Consider the following 22,139-nt stretch of genomic DNA (forward strand, 5'->3'; position numbering starts at 1 on the left):
GCACCAGGCTGGTGCTGATAATGCACCTAGTTTAGCAACCCTTTGGTCAGGCTGTGAGGTGCACCGAGAGGGGCCCACACTCCCTCTTTGCTGGCCCGGCTTGCTGTTGCGCAGGCAAGGTCCCTTCTGAGAAAAGTCCCCTTGGGTGCAACTTACTGCTACTAACAACCACCAGGCTTTCTACACAGTCCACCTCTCTGACCAGTCCAGAGTCTGTCTGGGTCATGGCTCCTCACGGCACATCTCTTCTCCCAGCTCCACGTGTTACCCAGCTCCCCAATTTCTTTAGTACTGTCCCAACCGGCAACCACCCCCCCAGCCAGGGTATGCTGCAGGCTGTGTGTCACTTACTGCCTTTTTATTCCCCCAGGGACTTTATGCATCCAGGCCTCTCCTGGCACGGGTCTGGGACTTCCCCGACCTGGGAAGGGAGGGAGCCGCTAGGCTAGTATCACTGACCCAGCTCTCCTCCAACGCTCCTGCGGCAGCCGTCGTCTCTGGTGCAAGGCCTGGGAACCTTCCCATCAGCCTACAAAATCTCCTTACTGCCCATTTTTAAGCATCCTCTACACACTTTGACATCTAAACTCCATATCAGCTGGGATTCTATTGGCTGTTCACTCTGTTCTTCTGAAGGTCAGCTATGTGTCCCAGTTGGATGCATAAGCAATTTGGCTCAGCTCCCACCTACATCACCACCATCTTCTTTTGTATATATTTATATGTATATATAATGGAATAATACTTGGACACAAAAAAGAAGAAAATTTTATTATTTGCAACAGCATAAATGGAACCAAAGGGCATTATGCTAAGTGAAATAAGCCAGTCAGAGAAAGACAAGCACCATATGACTTCCCTTATATGTGGAATCTAATGAACAATATAAACAAACAAACAAAACAGAAACAGATTCATAAATACAGAGAACAGACTAATGGTTGCCAGAGACAAGGGGTTGGGGGGTGAAAAAGGTGAAGGGATTGAAGTGCAGATTGATAGTTACAAAATAGTCATGAGGATGTAAAATATGACATAGGAAATATAGTCAATAATGTTGTAATTGCTATGTATGGTGCCACTTGGGTACTGGAAATACGAGGGAGAAACACTTTGTAAAGTATATGATTGTCTAACCAATATGCTGTACATCAGAAACTAACACAAAATAATATTGAATATAAACTATAATTGAAAAAAATAGAAAAAGATAAATTAATAGTTTTATTTATTATTTATTCATTTTTATTTATTTAAATTCATTGGGGTGACATTAGCCAGCAAAATCGTACAAGCTGCAAGCATACATCTCCATGACACATGGTTTGTCCGCTGCACCGAGTGCCCCCATCCACAGCCCAGTCACCCTCTGTCAACACACACCTGGTCCCCTACCCTATATTACCCCCACCCCCTTCCCTCTGGTAGGTTTTGTTTAATAAAAAGTTAAAAATATATACTACTATATTTATTATTTCATATGTTTCCAAAATTACTGAGTATCTTCTAATTTCTAGGCACTAGGCAAATTTCCAAGGGTAAACAAATATGAATAAAACAGTGGCTCCTTTCGAAGTAGCTCAGAATCTAGAAGAAAAGAGACAAGTACACAAACACAAAAAAATTACAACAAAGTATGGTAAAGGATAAAGTAATAAGATTGACACAGGCTGAGGCATCATCTTGGAAAAATAATTAAGTGTTTGGAGAGTCTGCTTCCCAAAGCTGTACTGAGACATACAAACTCACTAATATTATTACCTATGTAACTCAAACTCATTAATATTATTACTTATGTAAATGTGTGTTCTTTATGGTAATATAAAAAATTGTAATTTAAAAATGTTGAGGAATTTTCTTGTTTTTGGAAATGAACAGCTTAATGGGTGAACCCAAGTTCAAAGAAACTGTCTACTTCATCAAATGTTCTTAGTAGGAGTCCAATCATAACAGTGGGCTTACTCATACTAATTAACTATTGCACTGGGCTCTTTGTTTGGACTATTACTATGAAGGCACTTTAAATGGTTACAAAACTGGAATGGAGCTTTGAAAAAATTGTATTAAAATCATTTGGGAATTTTATTTAATTAAGTAACATAATTTACCAATGGCTTTACCCAGCTGTTAGGTAATAGTCTCATCTCACATTCATAAGAAGAAGCATAGACATAAAGATATAATAAATACATTATTTTTTTAAATAATCACAATTTGTTCCCCATCAAGGACATGTATTAATCAATCTCCTAAATACTAATGTTCTGGGATAATTTTATTCCATTTTAAATACATAAAGTCTACTTTTTGTTCTAGTAAATATCAAAGGGTAGACTTTAATTACAGTAAAGCCTCTTTTACATACATATATTTTTGAGGACTGGCAATGACCTAGTATAGGGTTTTACCTTGGTTTTTCAAAAGCATTCTTGTTTTCTTTGCTATTATCTCTGTAGAAATAACCATCAGGACACTGTGAGGATAAGAGAGAAAGAGCTATTTTTCTCAACTACATACTGGTTGTTTTATTTTTTTTAATGTTGCCTTTCAGTGTTCCAAATTGGTTGAGTGTACTCACTGCTACCAATACACACAAAGCACCCTATCTGGCTGTTCAGAAGCTCTATAGTTGCAAATTACATTTCTACAAAATGTCTTCATTTTAAATTTGGTTTATATGTGTTGACAGGACAAGATTCTGATCAAAAGATTGGCAACCTTGAAGGCATCTCATTTGTGTCAAAACCTGATGATTCTGTCCTGATATTGCAATCTTTCCTCACATAAATTTAACCTTATGCTGTGTAATACTTTACCCTTTTTACGAACGTTCACATACTATATTCCAATAAACTCAGGGTAACTTCTACAGATAGATAATGTTGGCATTATTCCCATGTAAAATTTTAGGAAGCTAAAATTGGGAAAAATTAAATTCCTTCTTTAAGTCACCAAACTGGTTAATGACCAGACAAAAATAAGAGTCAATTTAGTTCAATTCTAATGCAAGTCTCCTTCATAATCTTTATGCCCAGTTTTCTCATCAGTGCAGAGACATAACTGCAATTTTCATGTTTCCTCACCTAATACAGAATAAATGAGAAATTATGAAATGACATTGAAAATATTAAGACTAATATAAACAATGGCTATAGATAAAACACAATTATAACTGAGAATAGCATCAAAATTATTAAGAAACTTAGATTTACTGGTATTGACTATTTTTTGAGATAGCTCAAGATTTTAGCTGGAGGGTTTGATTATATAGTAGGTTAATTTTGTTAGAATTTCTTTAATTTAATTGAGCAACAGTTATTTTGTTGTCATGTCATCATAGTAGACTTATTAACTACTCATTTTTACATATCACATAGCCCTCAAGATTTTTGCCCAGGCCTATTATTGTGTTGGCCAAAATGTTTGTTTGGTTTTTCCATAAGATGGCTGTAGTAGTGCTTAGTTGTCTTTAACTTCATTCAAAGCAATTTTATTAGATTTTATTGTGGCAGCTGTCATATCAGCATGCATTAAAAAAAATCTTATCAAAGTTGGTGAATTTTTGTGTAGCCATTTTAATATTAAAGATGGAAGACAATATGCAACATTTTTAGCACATTTTGTTTTATTATTTCCAAAAAGGTAAAAATGCAACTTTTTGCAACTTTTTGTTTTATTATTTCCAAAAAGGTTTGTGCAGTGTATGGAGAAGGTGCTGTGACAGATCAAATATGTCAAAAGTGGTTTGCAAAGTTTCGTGCTGGAGAGTTCTTGCTGGATGATGCTCCATGGTCAGGTTCACCAGTTGAAGTTGATAGTGATCAAATCAAGACATTAATTGAGAATAGTCAACATTATACCACGAAGGATATGCACCATTTTTAAAATATCCAAATCAATAAAGTTATTAGTGAAAATGAAAAATGTGCCTTGTATTTTATGGAAAAAACTAAATGGACTTTTTGGCCAACCATCAATACACACTATAATATGCAAAACACCACGCTGCAGTTCTTCCACTAGTGGAACTAAAGAACAATGTGGCTACAGATATGAACATCAGTTAAGAGTCTGAGTTTATCTCGTGCACTAACTGAACGAACTGCCCCTACTGACCTACAATAAAATTGTTCCATAGTGACAGACATGGAAGCTTCCAGTCAAGTGATCTTTCCGCTACACTGTACCCCACATGTTTGGAAAATGATTGATAAATTTAGCTAACTGAATCACATTTAAAGGCCATATTTTATAAGCATTATTTTAAATACCATTTTTTTGGAAAAATATTGCAGAGTAAAATGAAAACTCATGATGCAAATTAAACCATTCAAGTAAGCAACCTCTCCCTAAGTTTATGGGCAAAGCATTTTAAAGAACTCAGTTTTTCTGTTGGTGTTTTACATGCTAGTATTCTCTCAGAGTTGCTTAGGCATATTTTCTATTCAAAAGAAAGTAGCATTATGATATGATAGGGATTATTTTCCAATCCAGTCTTCCTCTGTGTATTATGAAGTTAGTAAATTGTGTTTATTGAAGAACCTCTGCATACCTGCCTATTTGACTTTCAAAGGATCTGATCAATTACCTGATGAATTTAATGAGTAGTCAATCTGCATTATTATCAAAAGTAACATGATCTTCCCACAAACTTAGAGAAAGTTTGCATATTTCATCAGGAGTTTTCATTTTACTCTGCAGTATTTTTCCAAAAGAGAAAAAAAAAGTGGTGCTAAAACAATGCTCCTAAAAAGTGACCTTTTGATGTCATTTGAATGAGTCAGTGGATCTTGTTTCTGAGGTTTAAGAGGTCAGGTTAATCTTCAGGATTTAGCATAGTAATCAAGGAAAACATAAACCATTAGGGAAAGGTTACCTCATTTAGGCCTGCACTTTTTGGGTTAATTCTGTCTACAACATCCTTTCACAACCTCTCACCTTTTCCCTAATTTTACATTTTATAGTTGGGTTTTACAGTTATCTTAACAGCATAGTCAGCTTAACGGAAAGAAACAAGGGAATTTCAACTGAGTTTTAAACTGAGATAAATATTATCAAAATAGTACAATTTGTTCTGAATGAAAATCTCCTTTCTGTGAAAAGCTCAAGAAATAGATTTTTTGTGTCATGCCTACATATACGACACAAGTGTCCTCGCATATTTAAGATTAAAAATAAACAAGACCTTTAGGTAATGACATTTTCTGGATCTTTCCTCTATGCTTTCAAAAAGAACTTGTCTCTGATGACTGAATTCAACCTAAACAACGTAAAATCTGCGAGCCTAATGACTGACTGAGATTCTGGTCTCTTTCTCACTGAGATTCAGGCTTAAGATAACTAAAGAAGCAGCATAGTTACTCATTCTCTACTTACTCCGAGTAACCCATGCTGAGTGTCTAGACAGCTGAGTTAGTTGTGTGTACTGAATAGTAAATGGAATATCTCTGGGGTACACCGACCTGTTGTCACATGCAAGGTGCATTTTTGTCACTGATACCGAAGCAAATTTGCTGCAGCAGCAATAGCACAAACATTTGAAACCTTAGATCCTCTTTGCATCATAGGTGAGGTCTTTCCCAAATCTTCTTTTAATATAATTTATTTCCCAGATATGCAATAGAATTGTTAACTGCAATTGCTCAGGTCCAAATATGGCATCTGGAAACATCCCCCTGTGCAGAAGATGGACACATTCCTAACTGCCTGTTGAGGTGGTGTAACGTTGGACACTCTCCACGGCTGTCGTCTGTGAGATTCATTACAAATCACTCTGGGTACAAGGGTAAAATCAAGGTGGTCTATATCATATCTTCTAGGGAAATTCCTAGTTCTACTAGGAGAGTTATTAATCTTGACTTCTTCTCGGATTGCTTTTACTATCCTTTCCTCAATGAGTAGCCATAGTGACACAGTCAGATATTCATAAAGGACAAGGGCGGAAACTGTATGAATCATGGTTTTGCACAGAGAATCAAGGTTTAAGAATTATGTGAGAGAATAAAAACATGAAATAAATGTTAATGATCATCTGAAGTCATTACCTATAATAATTCAGTTAACATTTCTTGAGCACTAAGTGCCAAGCATTATGTTTAGTGTTTTATTTATGTACCTCATGTAAATATGTGATGCCAGAGAGTAAAGAGGACCTCACTAACAGAAGAAAGATGGGCTGGAAAATACAGGTTTAGTCTCTAGGGGAGATCTATATAAGATTGTCTTTGAGTGGCAGGAAGTATTAGAAAGTGGGAAAGCAAAAAGCAACTTTAGTAACAGGAGTTCTTTTCTGGAAAAAAGGATCTAGAACAGTCAGGCCCAGAGTGAAACGGCCCTGGGAGGGTCACCCTGTGGAATGTGGGGGAGGAGCTCTCAACAAAAATATCCGTCCCACCCTTCCCATCATCAGAGACCAGCACCTGTGCCAGAAAACTGCCACATTCCAAGAATCACTCAAGTTTTTAGGGTCAGTCAAAACAGGTTTGGGGAGTGCCCCTTAAGCTAGCTGAAGGGACTCTTGCTACTGGGCAATAAAACATTACTCTGGGGAAAAAAAATAACACAAAGATTTAAGGCCCCGAGCAGGAAAAGATGAACTATTTTCTTAAGGTCAAATCCAGGTCAAAACACTAGAGATGTATTCTAAGGCACAGAGAGAGAGAGAGAGAGCTAGAGCACAATGGATGCCTTAGAACAGAGTTTTGATTAAAACCTGTCCTCCCTACTTTGGCTACCTCTCTTCTGTCACCTTCAACATCAGTTCTCCCCCACAAAAGCTGCTTTGTCAAGTTGTGAGTAAACGCATCTCTGCGCTCACTCAGTGGCGAGTTCTCGTCCCCACTTCCAAGGACTGCTGCCTCTAATTCCCTCTTCACTTTCCTTACCTGACCTCACCTCATTCCTTGCTACCCAACCGGACACAAACTGCCACTGGGAAGGAGATGCTAGGGGAAAGGAGATTAAAGTCGTTTTGGTTTTTACGCTTTCAGAAAGGTTGTTCACCTCATTTCCAGATTCCGTGAACAGAGATAATCTCCAAGGTATCACTCAAATTAAGGAGACGGGACTTTTTCCCTCCCACGTCCTTGTCCACGCATCAGTGGAAAGGAGGGAGGAGACCGCTGAGAGAAGAGGGAGGAGGGTGAAAGTGAGAGAAGCAAGATGAGAAAGGAGTGTAGAAGGAAACAAGAGGTGAAGGCAAGAAGAGAGGAGCGTTAGGGGTGGTGGTGCGCCCCGAGCGTCTGTCCGCGTGTCCACCCTTCTGTGTTTGGGACCTGCCCGGGGGCAGCGCCCCAGGTCCTGCAGCGCGACAGCTCTGCGGCCCCGAGACCACCCGGCGCCCCACTCTCCTCCGCCTGGTCTCCGCAGGCGCCCCGCTGCCCCTGCTCCTGCGCCATCCCCGGATCTGAGGTCAACTTTCGCCGTTCCGAACCCCTGCAGAGTAGCGCTCGAGGTGAGTGTGCACCCCTGCGCCCAGTACCGTGGCACGCAAGTGGGAAGGAGAACGGGGAACCCTGGGCAGCGCCTGCCCTTGGCGCTAGGGAAGGACCTGCGGAGCTGGAGCCTAAGTCCTTTCCGACACTTTGGGGCGCAAGAGCAACGCTGGAATAGCTTTTCCCCACTCAACGCAACACCTCTGCCCCCCGGAGCGAAGTTTAGGGGAGCAGGCGTGGTCCTGGGCGGAGCAGGCGAGCCAGACTGGTGGGAGGACCAGGGGTAGCAGTTCGATCCCGCGACACCCCACCTTGCCGGTGCTCCTGGTTTGAGGAACCCCTGGGGTGGAGAGAGACGGGGCACAGGCTACAATTCAGCACTGGAAAGATGGGAGAATCATCGAATCCATTCCTGGGGGCGGGGGGCTACCTGGGAAGGATTCTGGGGGAAATAAGATAATGAGGAGCTGCGCGGATGCATAGACAGGGAAAAGGTTGCAGTTTTAGAATTTGATTTCCGGCGGGTACGAACCACTGAAGTAAAAGCGCAGAAGAGAGCTTCCACCCAGGACCGCTACGTGCCTGGGCTGCTGCAGGTCCTGCCGTACAGAGGAAGGGCGGGTGAGCAAAGGAGAAAAGGGGATCCAGGTGACAGTTCTTGTTCTGGATTCCCGTCACCGGAGGGGCTGGGAGAGCCGTATTTGTGTTGCCAGTAAGTTACGGAATGAAATGGAGGTGATGAGCAAAAAATACATACAGAGCTTAGCATTTTGGGTAACCCAAATGCTGGATTTGGGGTTTGGGTTATTTTCCTTTGCACTTAGAGGTGGCCCTGTATAAGGCATTGGATGCCATGTGTTTCAGTAGAAACCTTGAGAGGACTTTATTTTCTGTAAGCAAAATACCTCCCAGGCACCTTGCCGGTTGTAATATAAACTGATTTAAGTGCATATCTACCATAACATATGCAGGGAGCTCACCAGCCCCTCCCCTCAATTTTTCTGGATTATCTATGTAATCAGCCAGAAAAATGGAACATTCAAAATGGGTTTCACCCTGGTTGCAGTTACACATACATTTTTGAAATTTGATTTGTTAATCAACAATCCTTACGTTTGAGTTGCCTCGTTTGTGTATCTGCTTGTTGAGGGAAGTGGCATGGATTCTGAGCTGGCTTTCACTGATGCAGTGGGAGTGTCAACAGAAAGAGCAACAAAGCCAACCTGAGGAAGTGGCTGCCACCCCACTGGGTTTGCAATTGCTGTTCCTCCTTCTCCTTCCCTTTCTCCCTCTACAAACTCATAAGCAGGTTGGAGCATCATCACTTTGTGTTTCCTCCAAAGAAAGTGTAGTCCTCATTCCCCTCCACCCCGTTCAGATCAGATCCGTGTGTCAAGGTCAGTCTTGGCAATTAAAACCATTTCTGTTTCCAATCAGAAGTGGTTTTTCTACACTTTGGGTCGATTGTTCATTAAACTCAGATGTTTCTAGAACAAATGTTATACATGCCTGGCATTAGCTTAGAAATTCCCAAATATGAAAAATAACTTAGTTTACGTATTTTGTCCTTGAAATTTTGGTATTGTTTCACACCCCCTTTGATCAGGGTAAATCATTTGTCAATCTTTATACACTGAGGCTTATTATGGAGCTAATGAACCTAAGTAATATCAAGGGGTTATTCTCTTTGAAAAGTATATAAAGATCTTTGTGGGAATGGTTTAAAAAAGAATGCAATTTTTGCCACTTTGCCTCATTAGGCAAATTATATAGATGGCAGGACTGAGCAATAGCACATTTTAAAGGCAGCTTTTCCATTGTTTTAAACTTAAAAAAATGTTATTACCTAACTAACTAGTTTTTGAAAGTTCTTGGGCATACTGTTTTTATGAAGACTATTACCATAAAGCTGGTAATACAAATAATACAACACACCTTTCTTAGGATTTTTTAAAATTTAAAATTGGGTGCATATCTCTTTTCAAAGACTTATAAAATTATAACATTTCTTAATTGGAAATGAGAGGAGTGATAGTTTGAATTTTCTTATTTAGTAAATATGGTCCCTTTTGAATTTAATGAACTATTACTGAAATCATTTCAAAGATTTTTAAAGGGCACTTGCTAATCTATTAATAATAAATGGCTAATGTAAAACAACATGGACATGCTAATTTTTAAAAGGCCACGACAGGATTCTCTATTTTTTTAAATATTGATTTAAAAGGCGGCAGAGATGTTATCTGAGGCAGAATAAACAAGGTAGTTCTTGAATGCCGGAACTGAAAGCACTGATAATGCTTAGGTGAGGAGGCCGGGGCCCCTGGGGAAGCGTCTGTAGTGATCTGATACAGGACCACAGCTTCTGTGCTCCACAGCAGGAGATCCTGCTTTTCCGTTCCCTCAGCCTTAAATTACACAGGCAAGAAATACTAATTTCTGCTCTAAAAGTGAAAAACTCATGAAGAGCAGTAAGGAAACTTAGAATTGGCATCTGACATCTATGACAGAAATGATTACTTCCACTTGAAAAAAGTACACGGAGAAATATTTCAGAGCTTAAGAATGAATGTAAGTAGGCAACGATTACGGCAGTGAGTGTACTTGAGTATTGAAGAGGGGGGCTGTTTTGTTCTGATAATTTCTCCAAGTCCTTGCTGGTGTTTCCTTGTCTCAGAAGTAATGGGTGGCCTTTTAACCATGGTAAGTTTCTGTTTCCTTCTATGCACAATGGGAAGCCATTAAAGCATTTCTAGTGGGAACCTGTTTACCAGGATCCTCTTGCTATTGGGATAAGATGATCTGGTGAAAGACAGAGGGTAAGCAAGGAGCCTGTCAAGAATATACTAGAGTTTCCCAGCCTGTCTTTAACCAGAGCAATAGCAGTGGAGATGGTGAGAAATGGCCAAATTCTGGATATACTTGGAGACAGAGAAGACAACACTTGATAACGGAGTAGATACGGTTGCTGACAGATCAAAGGTCACGCCTAGATTTATGACCAGAGCAACTGGAAGAATGCCATTGTCACCACTGATACAGGAAAACTAAGAAGAAGCAGTTAAGTTTTGAGTGCCAATTAGATATTACAGGACAAGCATCAGAAGGGTAGTTGGGCCAGAACAATGGAACTTCATGAAACAATTTTAGAAAGACTGTTTTTACAGGACCAGACTGAGAAAAGAGCTCTAGAACAGTCCAAAATACAGACATTGCAAAGAGTAGGAGCCAGAAAAGGAAACTGAGGAGCAATTAGTGAAATGGGAAATCCAGAAGGGTGTGATACTATGAAAGCCAAAAGAAGAAAGTATTTTTAAAAAAGAGGAAGTGATAGTCAGCTATGGTTAACTCTTCTTCAGAAGGCAAAGACATATCTTCTTTCAATTGATATGGTGGTGACAAAAGATTGATAAGGATTGAACAAAGATTGGTGACTTGTGACATAATGAGTCTCATCCTAAGAATTTATCTTACACATATGGCTGCAATTAGGAAAAATAATATGTATTTAAAGTTACTCCCCGCTGTTTTTAATATATGTAAATGATTGAAAAGAAATATCTAGAAAACAAGCAAAATAAACTATGTGCATCCATTCAGTGGAATATTATTCAGCTGTTAAAATTATTAAAGCATTTTTCTATGTACTAACATGAAAAAATCTTCAAAGTATGTTAAGTAAGGAGAAAAAGTTGCAATATAACATGCATGGTATGTTATCATATATTAAATAACAAAGAAAAATGAACCTATATGAGGAGAATCCAAAAAACCTGGAATTATCTTCTGGAATACTGGCCCCCTTGTAGGACAGGCTTCCCCTGCTAGATGAGTGTTCTAGGAACCCATCTGTATCAGTGTACCAGCTGGTGTTGTTGTGAGAGGCTGTGCTTGGCTTTGCTGTATGTTTTTTGGAAGCCTCTTTCAATGCCTTTGCCCATTTCATGATGGGTGATTTACAAGTGCACCTGTGCACACAGCACTGAGTGTTCAGCAGTTTTTGATCAAAAAGAGCATGACCCCTGGGCCTCACCCTCTCTATTCACCCCATCTCACCCCTGAGTGACTTTTTTTGTTTCCCCAATGACAAAAGTCCTCAAAGGAAAATGTTTTGCCAATGTGGAAGAGGTAATGAAAAGGCATCAAAGCACTGAAAGGCATTAAAATCAACAAATTCAAAAACTGTTTTGAGCAGTGGAAAACGTCTCAGTAGGTGTATTGCATCAAATGGAGAGCACTTAGAAGGTGACTGAAGTTTAAACATGTAAGAATAAATACACGTTTTTATAAATAAATTCCTGTTTTTTGGGGTCCCCCCTCATACATGAAACTATACAGAAAAAAGTGAATAGTTGCCTACAGGACAGAAACTGAGTGATAGGGCACAGTAATGGGAGGAAGGTTAACTGTTGTATGTGCTTTAACACCTTTGAACTATGTGCACATAGATTAGCTACTCAAAATACCAAATAAAATTTTATACATAAATCTGAGAAAAAAAAATTATAAATAATGAGTGAAGAAAGAATGGGAGGTGAGGCTGCGAATACTCTGACCTACCTCCCCCCTAAAAATATCCACTTCCAAGAAGTTTTCAAGAAGAGGATTGTATAGCTGGAGCAGGCCATGGAAGTTTATTTTAAAATGGGAGCTATGCATGTCAGCAATTACATCAGTAGGAATGAACTGGACAACAGGAAAAATTAATGATGACAAATGAAGAGGACAATTATGGGAACAGAATCCTTTAATAAGAGGTGGGGGACGGCCTTCCAGGTGCTAGTGAGGCAGGGCCTTTTCCGACAACCCCCCTGATCTGAATCAGTCCTCTGGTCAGCCTACTTCATTCCTAAAGCTCAGTGCTGCCTGGGACATTCATATAAACTGTTCCAAATGGTGCTATCATAAAGTCTTAGTTCTAATGTTAGACTTCTCATCAAATCTTATCTGACCGTTTGTTCTCCTTAGCAGTGGGAGCACAGCTTGCCACCTGTCTCAAAAGTGATTCTGTCTCCTCCCCTGACCCTTTTCACTCTCAGGAAGATTCTTCTTTACTGGAAATCCAGAGACCCCCAGGAACAAAGCTCAGTCCCCAGTTCTAACTCCTGCATGTTTACCTGCTCAGCTGCTCTCTTGCCCTCCAGTGGTGTCTGTAGTCAAACTGACCTCCCTCTCTTCTCTGGATCCCATAACTGCTCCTCTCCGGTCTGAACTTGGCTCACAAAACATTCTATCACCTGCAACTTTAGCATCTTCTTTATTGAATGACTCCATCACTTAGCTTTATTATTAAAGTCATATCACATCCATCGTTAAAACAAGCAAACAGGAAAACCTCTCATGGCTTTATAGGAGGAGCCTGAACTCTCTCTATAGCTAGTCTCCTATTCATTTCTCCTTTCTCAGCCAGCTTCTAAAGGAAAGAAAACTAATTTTCATTTATTGTCACAATCTCCTCCCTTCCCCTGACTCCTCTCGTCTCCCACTGTAGTTGGGCTTTCACTCCCACAACCCCATGAAACTCTTGGCGACTGTAACCGTATTATTAAATCAGTGACTACTGATGATTGGAAGCTTAGCTCATAGATCTATGATAGGAGCACTTGACAAACTTAACCATTAACCAGTCATTTCTTCTCTTTCCTTAGACTCAAAGATGACTTTCTTATTCTGGAAGAAAGTCAGTGACAGCATTCTTTTAATTTACTTACATCTTTGAATTTTACTCCTCCATTCATTTGATAGCCCTGCCCCACAGTCAGCTATGGCTCTGCTTTCTTCTCCATTTACTCTATTTTTAAAAATTCTCTTTTGGTCAAAGATCCCTTTGAGAATATAAAACTAAAACTAAACAGACAACCATGATATCTCTCCCCAGAGAAAAAAATGCACATAGATGCAAATAATTACAGATATTTTCTGTCAATTAACAGAGTCATTGAAGCCCACCCATGGGAATTAAGGAAACTTCCGAGACCTTCTTATAATGTAATGTAATCAGCTACTATGGTTTCACTCATCTCCAAATGAGACGATGGATCTCAGTTATTCCAAATATGAGTATGAATCTCAGTTTCAACATTGCCCATGAATGGTCCTTTTTGTCATATCCAAGTCCCCACCCATACTACCTTATTGATTTTCCCCATACATTCACCCCAAATTATCTTTTTACATTACTTCTCTTTAAGTTGAATCAAATTTTAAAACATAAGGAAATAGAAATAAAATTTCTCTCACTGTTGTTAATGCAAAATCAATAATACTGCTACAAATAAGAGGCATTACTACCAAAAAGGAATCTAGAAAAATAGTGATATTGTTAAATTTTAAATCAGATATTTATTGCCAACTAAAAGCCTTGATCCCGAGGCTGACTTTCACTTGGCTTATATAAAAAAAGATAACAAAAGTTAAAAACAAATTTTCACCAAACAGAAGCTCTCTAAGGGTTAATCCAAGTAGAAAGAAAGGGAATAAATTTCTCATATGTGGTACAGGGTTTTTTAGTGCAATGACCTAGGAGAAGTCAAGTCATACTGGGTGGCACCAGTGGGACTTGGACTTGGGAAAACTCCCACTTCTTCTGCTTTTCCAGTTTGCACCTCCTCATTAAGCTATTGATCCTAGATATCACCAAATGGACAGATAAATGACCTCTAGTCCCAGTCAACAGATTCAGAGCAAAACCTGTCTTTCACCCCTAAATGCTTAAGCATCTTGTATTCCCTAATCCATCAGATAGACTCCCAAATTCCTTTAAATTTTTTTCTCCATACACAGCCAAATTCAGTCAGCCTACTCCCTGATGAGCCGTTTAAATCTTTTCTGACCACCTCTGACTGACTTTAACTCTGTATGCCTGGCCTGGCCTTTTGAAAATACCTTCAGTCTCATCATCTCATCTCCCTGGACTTAGCCTTGTCCCCATGAATCGCTTGCCCCATACTCTCTCCAGATTAATTTTAGAGATTAATTCTGTCCCACCCTTAAATTCCTTTGGGGATCTCCCTTTCCTTCTGGGAACAAGCCAAGCCTTGTAGCTCACCCAACCCTCCTGTATTTCCTCCTTTATGTGGATTTCTGTTCCGACTGACTTCCTGCCACCCAACCTTGCTATGCATGCTTTAGCTACAGGGAACTATTCCTGCGTATCTGACACCTGAGGTTTTCCTCCTGTTCTTCACTTAGCTCTGAATGGCCCTCCTTCCACCTGGCAAATTCTTAGTCATTTGACAAAATTCAGATTTATTTGTTTTCCTTTCCTTAACTTGTGTCATTTCTCCATCTTGCAGTTAATATATAGCAGTGTATTAACAGTGTATAAACTCAGAATAAGAATTAAACAAAATCTTTAAGATTGATAGTTTGTACAAGTCAAGTAGAAATCAGTATGTATATATTAAAACAAAGTTATGTGCAAATACCTACCCATCAAAAGCACTAATTTTATAATTACATTATGGTTCTATAATACTTTGCTTTATAAGGCATCTGTGATATTTTGTTTTCTGATGACCATAGACAGTAATATTCCTTACTACTGCATTCATAGCTAAGGTAATTTCAGGAAAAGACCAGCTTGGCTCATCCTTTCAAGCAGAGGTGGCTTAGTTAAGTGGTACAAGTAATGATGAATAATTAATTGCATATTTACATGCCTTCTTATTGCATAATATTTGAAATAATGAGTTCCAGATTTGGGATCTGGCCATTTCAACATTTTATCTGCACGCTACCCAATGCGGCCACTGTAACACAACACTAATGACTCGAAGCATCTTTTAGCTGATTCTTGGAATCATGGCAGCTGTGCTTAACATGGCAAGGACCCTTCAGTCTCTGTAATTCTAGTTCAGATAAAGTCTGTTCTTCTCTTTTATAGCTAAAGTCTAGACTGTGTGACTTGGAGCGTCTCTGTCTTCAGGAAAGGATTTCAAATGCTCACAGACCATTTTCTCCAATTCATTTGTGGATCTTTCTTCCCCCTCCTTCCTGATTAGGTCAAGTTGGCCACTAAAGTATGACAAGAAATCAGAAGAGAAAAACTAATATTCTTCCCTTCATAGTCACAATCCTGGAAAGGGCTTTCAAATAAATGGCTTTTAATCCTGACAAACTTCACTTTTGTCCTAAAGCTAACCAAGATTTAGCACAAATCTATACAAGTTTGTTTTCTGTGCTTATCCTCACAGTATCACTAAAAGCAGTTGTAACCTTTCATTAAACATCATTGCTGCCTCAGGACCTAAGTGGAGAAAATCTGTCAAGATTGTTGCACTTTTTAAAAAGTATGTTAAGTACATCACACTGTTGTAAAATTGTAAGTAGACAATAATAAGGCAGTGACTAAAGGTGATTACATTAAAACCAGTCATACATGTTGGCACATATGTTTTCTCAGAAAAACATATAATTTGATATGATACAAATATGTAGAAATCATACTGAAACAGGGGATAAGAAGGTAGATACTTTCCGAATGAATAAACTTATGTTACAGCATATGAAAGTGGAATGGGACCTCGCTAAATGAAAAACAGAAGAAATGCGCTTGCTCTGGATATAAACTTCTTGAGTAACCGGCAGAGTAACTGGCAACATTAGAAGTACATATATAATTCCGTAAGTGCAGTCATAATGGCTTAGGAACAAGAACTGTTTCATAGTGTTCACGTTTGCATTCGAATATATTATTACATTTTATCTTCACGTCCAGACGGGAACGGTTATACCTATTTGGCCAAAGACGGAAGTGATTCCCAGAAACTAAATGGTTTGTCCCAGAGTTGAGGGATCATAAATGCTGGAATTAGGGACACAAATTGACACTTAAGCTCAATTCAATTACCTTGCAACTATAGAATATGACCTTTGACCATAAAGTATTTGAGGAAAAAGTGAATTCTCCTCTGGATTCATTTTTAAGATGTGTTTTACTATTTTCATTGTTAGGTTAGAAACAAAAATGAATTGCAAAATTTACACTTAAGACTAAAAGTATTGTTTTACAAATGCTTCCAATATATAAAAATATGATTTTATTCCAATAGCATTTGCCTAATTGTTGAAAGCAAGAATATATAAAATGATTTAAAGAATAAAATAAAAATCTTCATAATTCTATCACAGCATTCTCACAAGAATTGAGCATTATATCTTTTTAACATTTTTGTGGAATTAATAGCCAAAATTATGTATATTTTTCACTTGATTACTGTAAGGTGGAGGTTTTTTTAATCTTTATCATCATTTGAATTCCTCCTTCTAGAATTATTTGCCCATGCTTTTTGCTCATATTACTACAGGAATATTTATGTTTTTACAAACCTTTATCTGTCATATGTTGCAAATTTTCTCCTTTGTTGATGTCTTTGAACTTGTCCATGGTAATTATTGATGGCACATAAATTTAAATTTTATGTGGCTCAACATTTCATTTTTTTTTTACTGTGGCTTGGTTTTGATTTCATGACACCAGAAGTAAGTTTACAACATTCCATGCCATGATCAATTGGATATTTGTTCATATCTTTCAATTTTATGTCCTATTTACTTTATATTTAGTTTTTTGATTAAGCTATAATTCACTTTCATATATCAGGTATGATGATTTGCATCTGATCTTTTTCTAAAGTTAGCCTATCATACTAATATCCAACTTTGAAAAGTTATTTTATCCCCCTACACATAGAAGTCATCAGTTCTGTTTAATTCCTCTCTTTCCTGATGGTTGTAGCAGACCTGGACTACTTTTAGGTATTATAAATTATAGTTTAACAAATAGAGGGCAAGGGTTTTTTTATCATTCTTCTCCAAAATTTTGTTTATTCTTTCCTATTTTTCTCCCTCAGTGAGTGTGGTTAATTTTTTGAGATGTCAAAAAAGTTAAGATTTTTATGACAATAGCATTTTAGGTGAAAAGTAATCTGAAAGGACTGACTGAATTATCCATGGAGGAATATGAAATTTCCCAATTTATTTAGGACTAATTTTATGTTTGTCCAAGAAGATTTATAATTGACTGTGGGTTCTACATATTTCTTAGATTTTTCTTAGGCATTTTATGTTATGGAATATTAATATAAATGATTTTTATATCTCCTTTTAAGTAAGCTTAGTTCACAGAACAGTCACTTATTTTTATTCATTTATCTTTATCTAATTTGATAAACTCATATTAATACAAATCTATTCTAGTTGATTTTCTTAGCTATTTTAAGTAGACGATATTATCTCTTTTATCTAAAAGTTTTGTCTGTTTAATCTTCTAAGTAAAACAATAGTCTATCATTACATTTATAGAGCAATTCCATTAGAATTACGTATTATTCTCAATAGCACAAACCAAATAATATCCCATTGAATTCTATGTGTTTTTGTGTTTAAATGTTTTTATTTGATGCTTACTTTTATTATTGTATTGTAAATAGAAAATGGGTCCAATGTGATTTCTATTCAAGATGCTTCAGCAAGGTTTTATTTTTAGTTTAATATGTCTAATTTGCATAAAATTTCATTGCACTGTTGAAAAACAGTGAAGTATGTGCTGCGTACAGCACTAACATGTAGCATTATATTCATCACTTCTGTGTGTTTATATTATTTTTATATTATTTAAAGATTTTATTTATATTCTAGAAAGAGGGGAAGGGAGGAAGAAAGAGAGGGAGAAACATCGATGTGCAAGAGAAGCATTGATTGGTTGCCTCTCACGGCATGGCTGCCAGCTCCCAAGCAGGGACCTGGCCCACAACCTAGGCATATGCCATGACTAGGAGTCAAACCAGCAACGTTTTGGTTAGCAGGCTAGCACTCAACCCACTGAGCCACACCAGACAGGGCCTTTTTAAAAAAATATTTGATTTATTTTTTTGGAGATAGGGGAATATTTTTATGTTATTTTATATGATTTATCTATTATTGATTTTTAGAGATTCATTTAAGTTTCTCTGTATAATTGTGTGTATCTCCCATTGGACATCCACTATATGGTTTGTATATGGTGCTCTGTTGAGTACTTACAGATATGTAGTTGTCTGCTTTTCTATGTAAAATTTATTTTATCTTTTCTTAATTGAATACATCTTGGCTGATATCAGCCTTATTATCTTTCCTTTCTTTAGGTTTGCCAAAAGTTTGTGGACTTACATCACTGTATAGTTGTATTTTTCTTTTTTTATTAAATCATTTTTTATTGTTATTCTATTACAGCTCTAGTTTTCCCCCTTTGCCATCTGCCTATCCCACCCCCTGTCCCACAGTCAATTCCCTCACAGTTGTCCATGTCTGTGGGTCATCCATACATGTTCTTTGTCTAGTCTTTTCCCCTTCTTTACACCATTATCCCCCTCTCCCCTCCCCTCTGGTAACTTTCAGTTTGTTCCCTGTTTCCATGCCTGTGGTTCTGTTTTGTTCATTTATTTTGCTCATTATATTCCTCTTATAGATGAGATCATATTGTATTTGTCTTTTACTGACTGGCTTATTTCACTTAGAATAATATTCTCCAATATTGACATTTTTCATACAAGCAAAATATTATTAGATTTTATTTTTACCTAATCTGGATACTCAAGGAAAAATATTCCCCTCACCCTATTTTTTTAATTAGCTACTATAAATATCAGGTTCCATTTTAGCCAGACCAAGCAATTTTCAGCATTTTCTTGTTCTTTGTTTTTCTATTTGTCATTGTTTTTTTATATTGATTGGTAATTTTTTTATTTCTTTATTCTTTTGGAGAAAAATTCATGTTTATCCTATTTGGAATTGTAACCAAACAAAGTTGATATGGATTCTATTAGAAATTGGTATAAGCCATTGTTTGAACTCTTTAGCATTTCCGAGACCCTGTGGTCTCATAGAGAGTGGAGGGAACAAATAATCCCCAGAAAACTTCTTTCATCAAAACGTCATAATTTATTCTATTTGAGTTTAACATCCTTGCCACAATAAACGTCAGCAGTGTCCAGCTGCAATGTTGGCCAGACAACTAGATGTTAGTATGCATCCCAGGGCCTCAAATAGACAGCAAACATAAGAACACACTCTTTTATTCCTACTCGAACTTTCCTTTGATGCCATTCATTGACCCACATTAAGAATGTGACAAGTTGAGTCCGACAGCATTATTTTTTCTTACTCCTGGATGTAGAGCTTTATCGAAGGAGGTAAAATTAAAAATTATTATATTCCCATCCTGTATGCTTTTTATCAAACTGATTTACACTATTTCAAGCAAAAATTCCTGGAATTTTGGCTAGTAAGGTGTCAGGTATCAGGTGTCAGATCTATCATGTCAGATAGATCTTCCATCTTCTCTTATAAGCTCAGAATATTAAAACTATGTCTTGTTTTTTCTCAAATAATCTGACTCTTCTGTGTACAAATCAGTCATAGGCTATATATTTCTGCTTTCAGGCAAGTTATTAACTAAATTCTTCTCATAGTTCAGAAAAGCTACTCACTTCACACTTCTTAGATTCTCACTCAGGAAATATTTTAAATTATATGTGAATCATGATCTAAAAATTGAGAATCATTTAATTGTCTGGCTCATTGGCTTCTCTTAATGATTACCATAAATTTCCCCTTGAAGTTCAGTTGTGTATTTTAAGGACATTCAATTGAGTACTGTTGTGAAAAGGAACATTTCTGCAGACAAGCTCTTAAACTACCGGGATGTGACAGTTTTTGGCACAACTACACACTGGAATTACAACATTAAAAAAAGGGCAAGGAAGGGCTAGGAGTACATAAGGGGGAAAAGGAAATTGATGAGTTTTATTCTGTGACAGTGGGGATCTCTGAAGCATAAAAGACACGACAATGGTATTTCAAATGTCAACAGATGAAAACTCAGCTCTGATATATAACAGCAAAGGAAACAGATTAATGTTAAAGTTATAACTGTAGTTGAACAACAATAAAAAAACAGAGGGAAAGAAATACCCAAAGCAGGTTTTGTAATTTTAGGCCTACTGTGGCAAATGGTTAGGTGGCTGCGTGCAATAATTTGCCTAAATAAAGGTGCCAAATGAAAAGTTAAAAAAAAAAAGTTGTTTCTAAAACATCTGGATAAAAGTGTTTTGGCAAGTATTGTTCTGGTAAATGTGTAACAATCAGCTGGGGAAGGGAGACCAAGAGCCTCAGTTTATAGAATTTGCCAATTTTTACAGTGTAAATACTCTGAAATGTTCAATTTCAAATTATCAAGGTGAAGTCACTGAACACAGAGTGGGAAAGAAATGTGCCCAGTGACTCCCATAAATAAGCCAGTAGGAGGCAACTTCAGTATGTCTCTGGTATAATCTTTGTAACATTTGAAAAAAATAGTTTACAGGCCACATGAGATCTAACTGATAATGGTAAAAGATATCTTGTGCCTGGTGGCAGGTACTGAATGAGGTGATGCGTTTCAATTCAAAACGATTGAGACCATGGGATCAGAAAATCAGAAACTCAAGAACTGGAATCCAAGCTTCCTCAACAGTGTGTGATTTTAGCAAAATTACCTAATTTACCTAAACCTTAATTTAGTCATCTGTAGAATTCTGAATGAGAAGCTATTTTATAGGTATCTTTTGGTGATTAAAAGACAATAAATAATAATGTCATTGGTTAATAGATAAATATTATTTTTCTTTCATCTTCTGTACTATTCATTTCCTTGTTCCTGCTCTTACATTAAAACGAAGTCAGGATGGATATGGTATAATTAGTAGGAATATGATCATGCCTCAGTTGTTTATACACCTGTGTTGCTACCTGAAAATTTCTCTTATGTGAAATTTTCTTCACATAAGAGAATTTTTTTAGGTGAGTTCTTGAGAAATGCAGATACCATGGAAAGAATTGAGGCAAGAATTAACTACATTTGTTTTCCTTTCCATGCTTGAAGTGTTAAAAAAAGAAAAGCACAAAACTTTGAAGAATATGTGGGGCAATGGCACATGGATAATCTTCGTGATCTGGCTTGGTTGCTTCTCATTTTGCACACTCTGTGATCAAGGAAAAGGAAGACTTGGACTGTGGAATGGGTATTGGGTGTGCCAACTCGTGGTATTTGCCACAATAATACAATTTTGGGAAAGTAGAAATAATGTCATGCGAATTCTTGGAAGAAAATAAGTTTTAGGTGTATTAAACAGGTTAAAAAGTCTGATGTTTAAAATGGTATTTGCAGGATTTTGATGTGTGGAAGCAGTCAGATTTTGGAATATTTTGGGTAAATTTAAAAAATGAACTAACACAGAAAGAGAAGAAATGAATATTTTTATTTTTTTTACTGTTTATGCTATTACAGTTGTTCTCACTTTGTTCTCTTTTCCCACCTCCACCCAGCCCCACTCCCTCCCTTCCCACAATCAGTCTCCATACTGTAGTCCATGTCCATGGGTCATACATAAATGTTCTTTGGTTAGTCCCTTTCCCTTCTTTCATCCAGTCCCACCCTCTTCGGCAGCTGCCAGTGTGTTCCATGTATCTATGCTTCTGTTTCTATTTTGTTCGTTAGTTTACTGTGTTCATTAGATTCCACATATAAATGAGATCATGTGGTATTTGTCCTTCATTGACTAGCTTATTTCACTTAGCACAATATTCCCCAGATCCATCCATGCTGTTGCAAAATGAAAGAATTTCTTTTTTACTGCTGCATGGTATTCCACTGTGCAAATGTACCACAGTTTTTTTAATCCACTC

General features: G+C 37.4%; 1 protein-coding gene across 1 annotated transcript in view; it reads left to right on the top strand.

The window, feature by feature from the left end:
- The first annotated feature begins 7,125 nt into the window (after positions 1 to 7,125).
- The window catches only part of HTR1F (5-hydroxytryptamine receptor 1F), an 84,604-nt gene continuing 69,590 nt past the window's right edge, over positions 7,126 to 22,139 (top strand). The window contains exon 1 of the mRNA XM_024558208.3: positions 7,126 to 7,453. The gene's annotated coding sequence lies outside the window, so the exon portion shown is untranslated. The remainder of the gene's footprint in view (positions 7,454 to 22,139) is intronic.

The sequence above is a fragment of the Desmodus rotundus genome, chromosome 2 (genome assembly GCF_022682495.2).
Source record: "Desmodus rotundus isolate HL8 chromosome 2, HLdesRot8A.1, whole genome shotgun sequence".
In the NCBI taxonomy this organism is placed as follows: domain Eukaryota; kingdom Metazoa; phylum Chordata; class Mammalia; order Chiroptera; family Phyllostomidae; genus Desmodus; species Desmodus rotundus.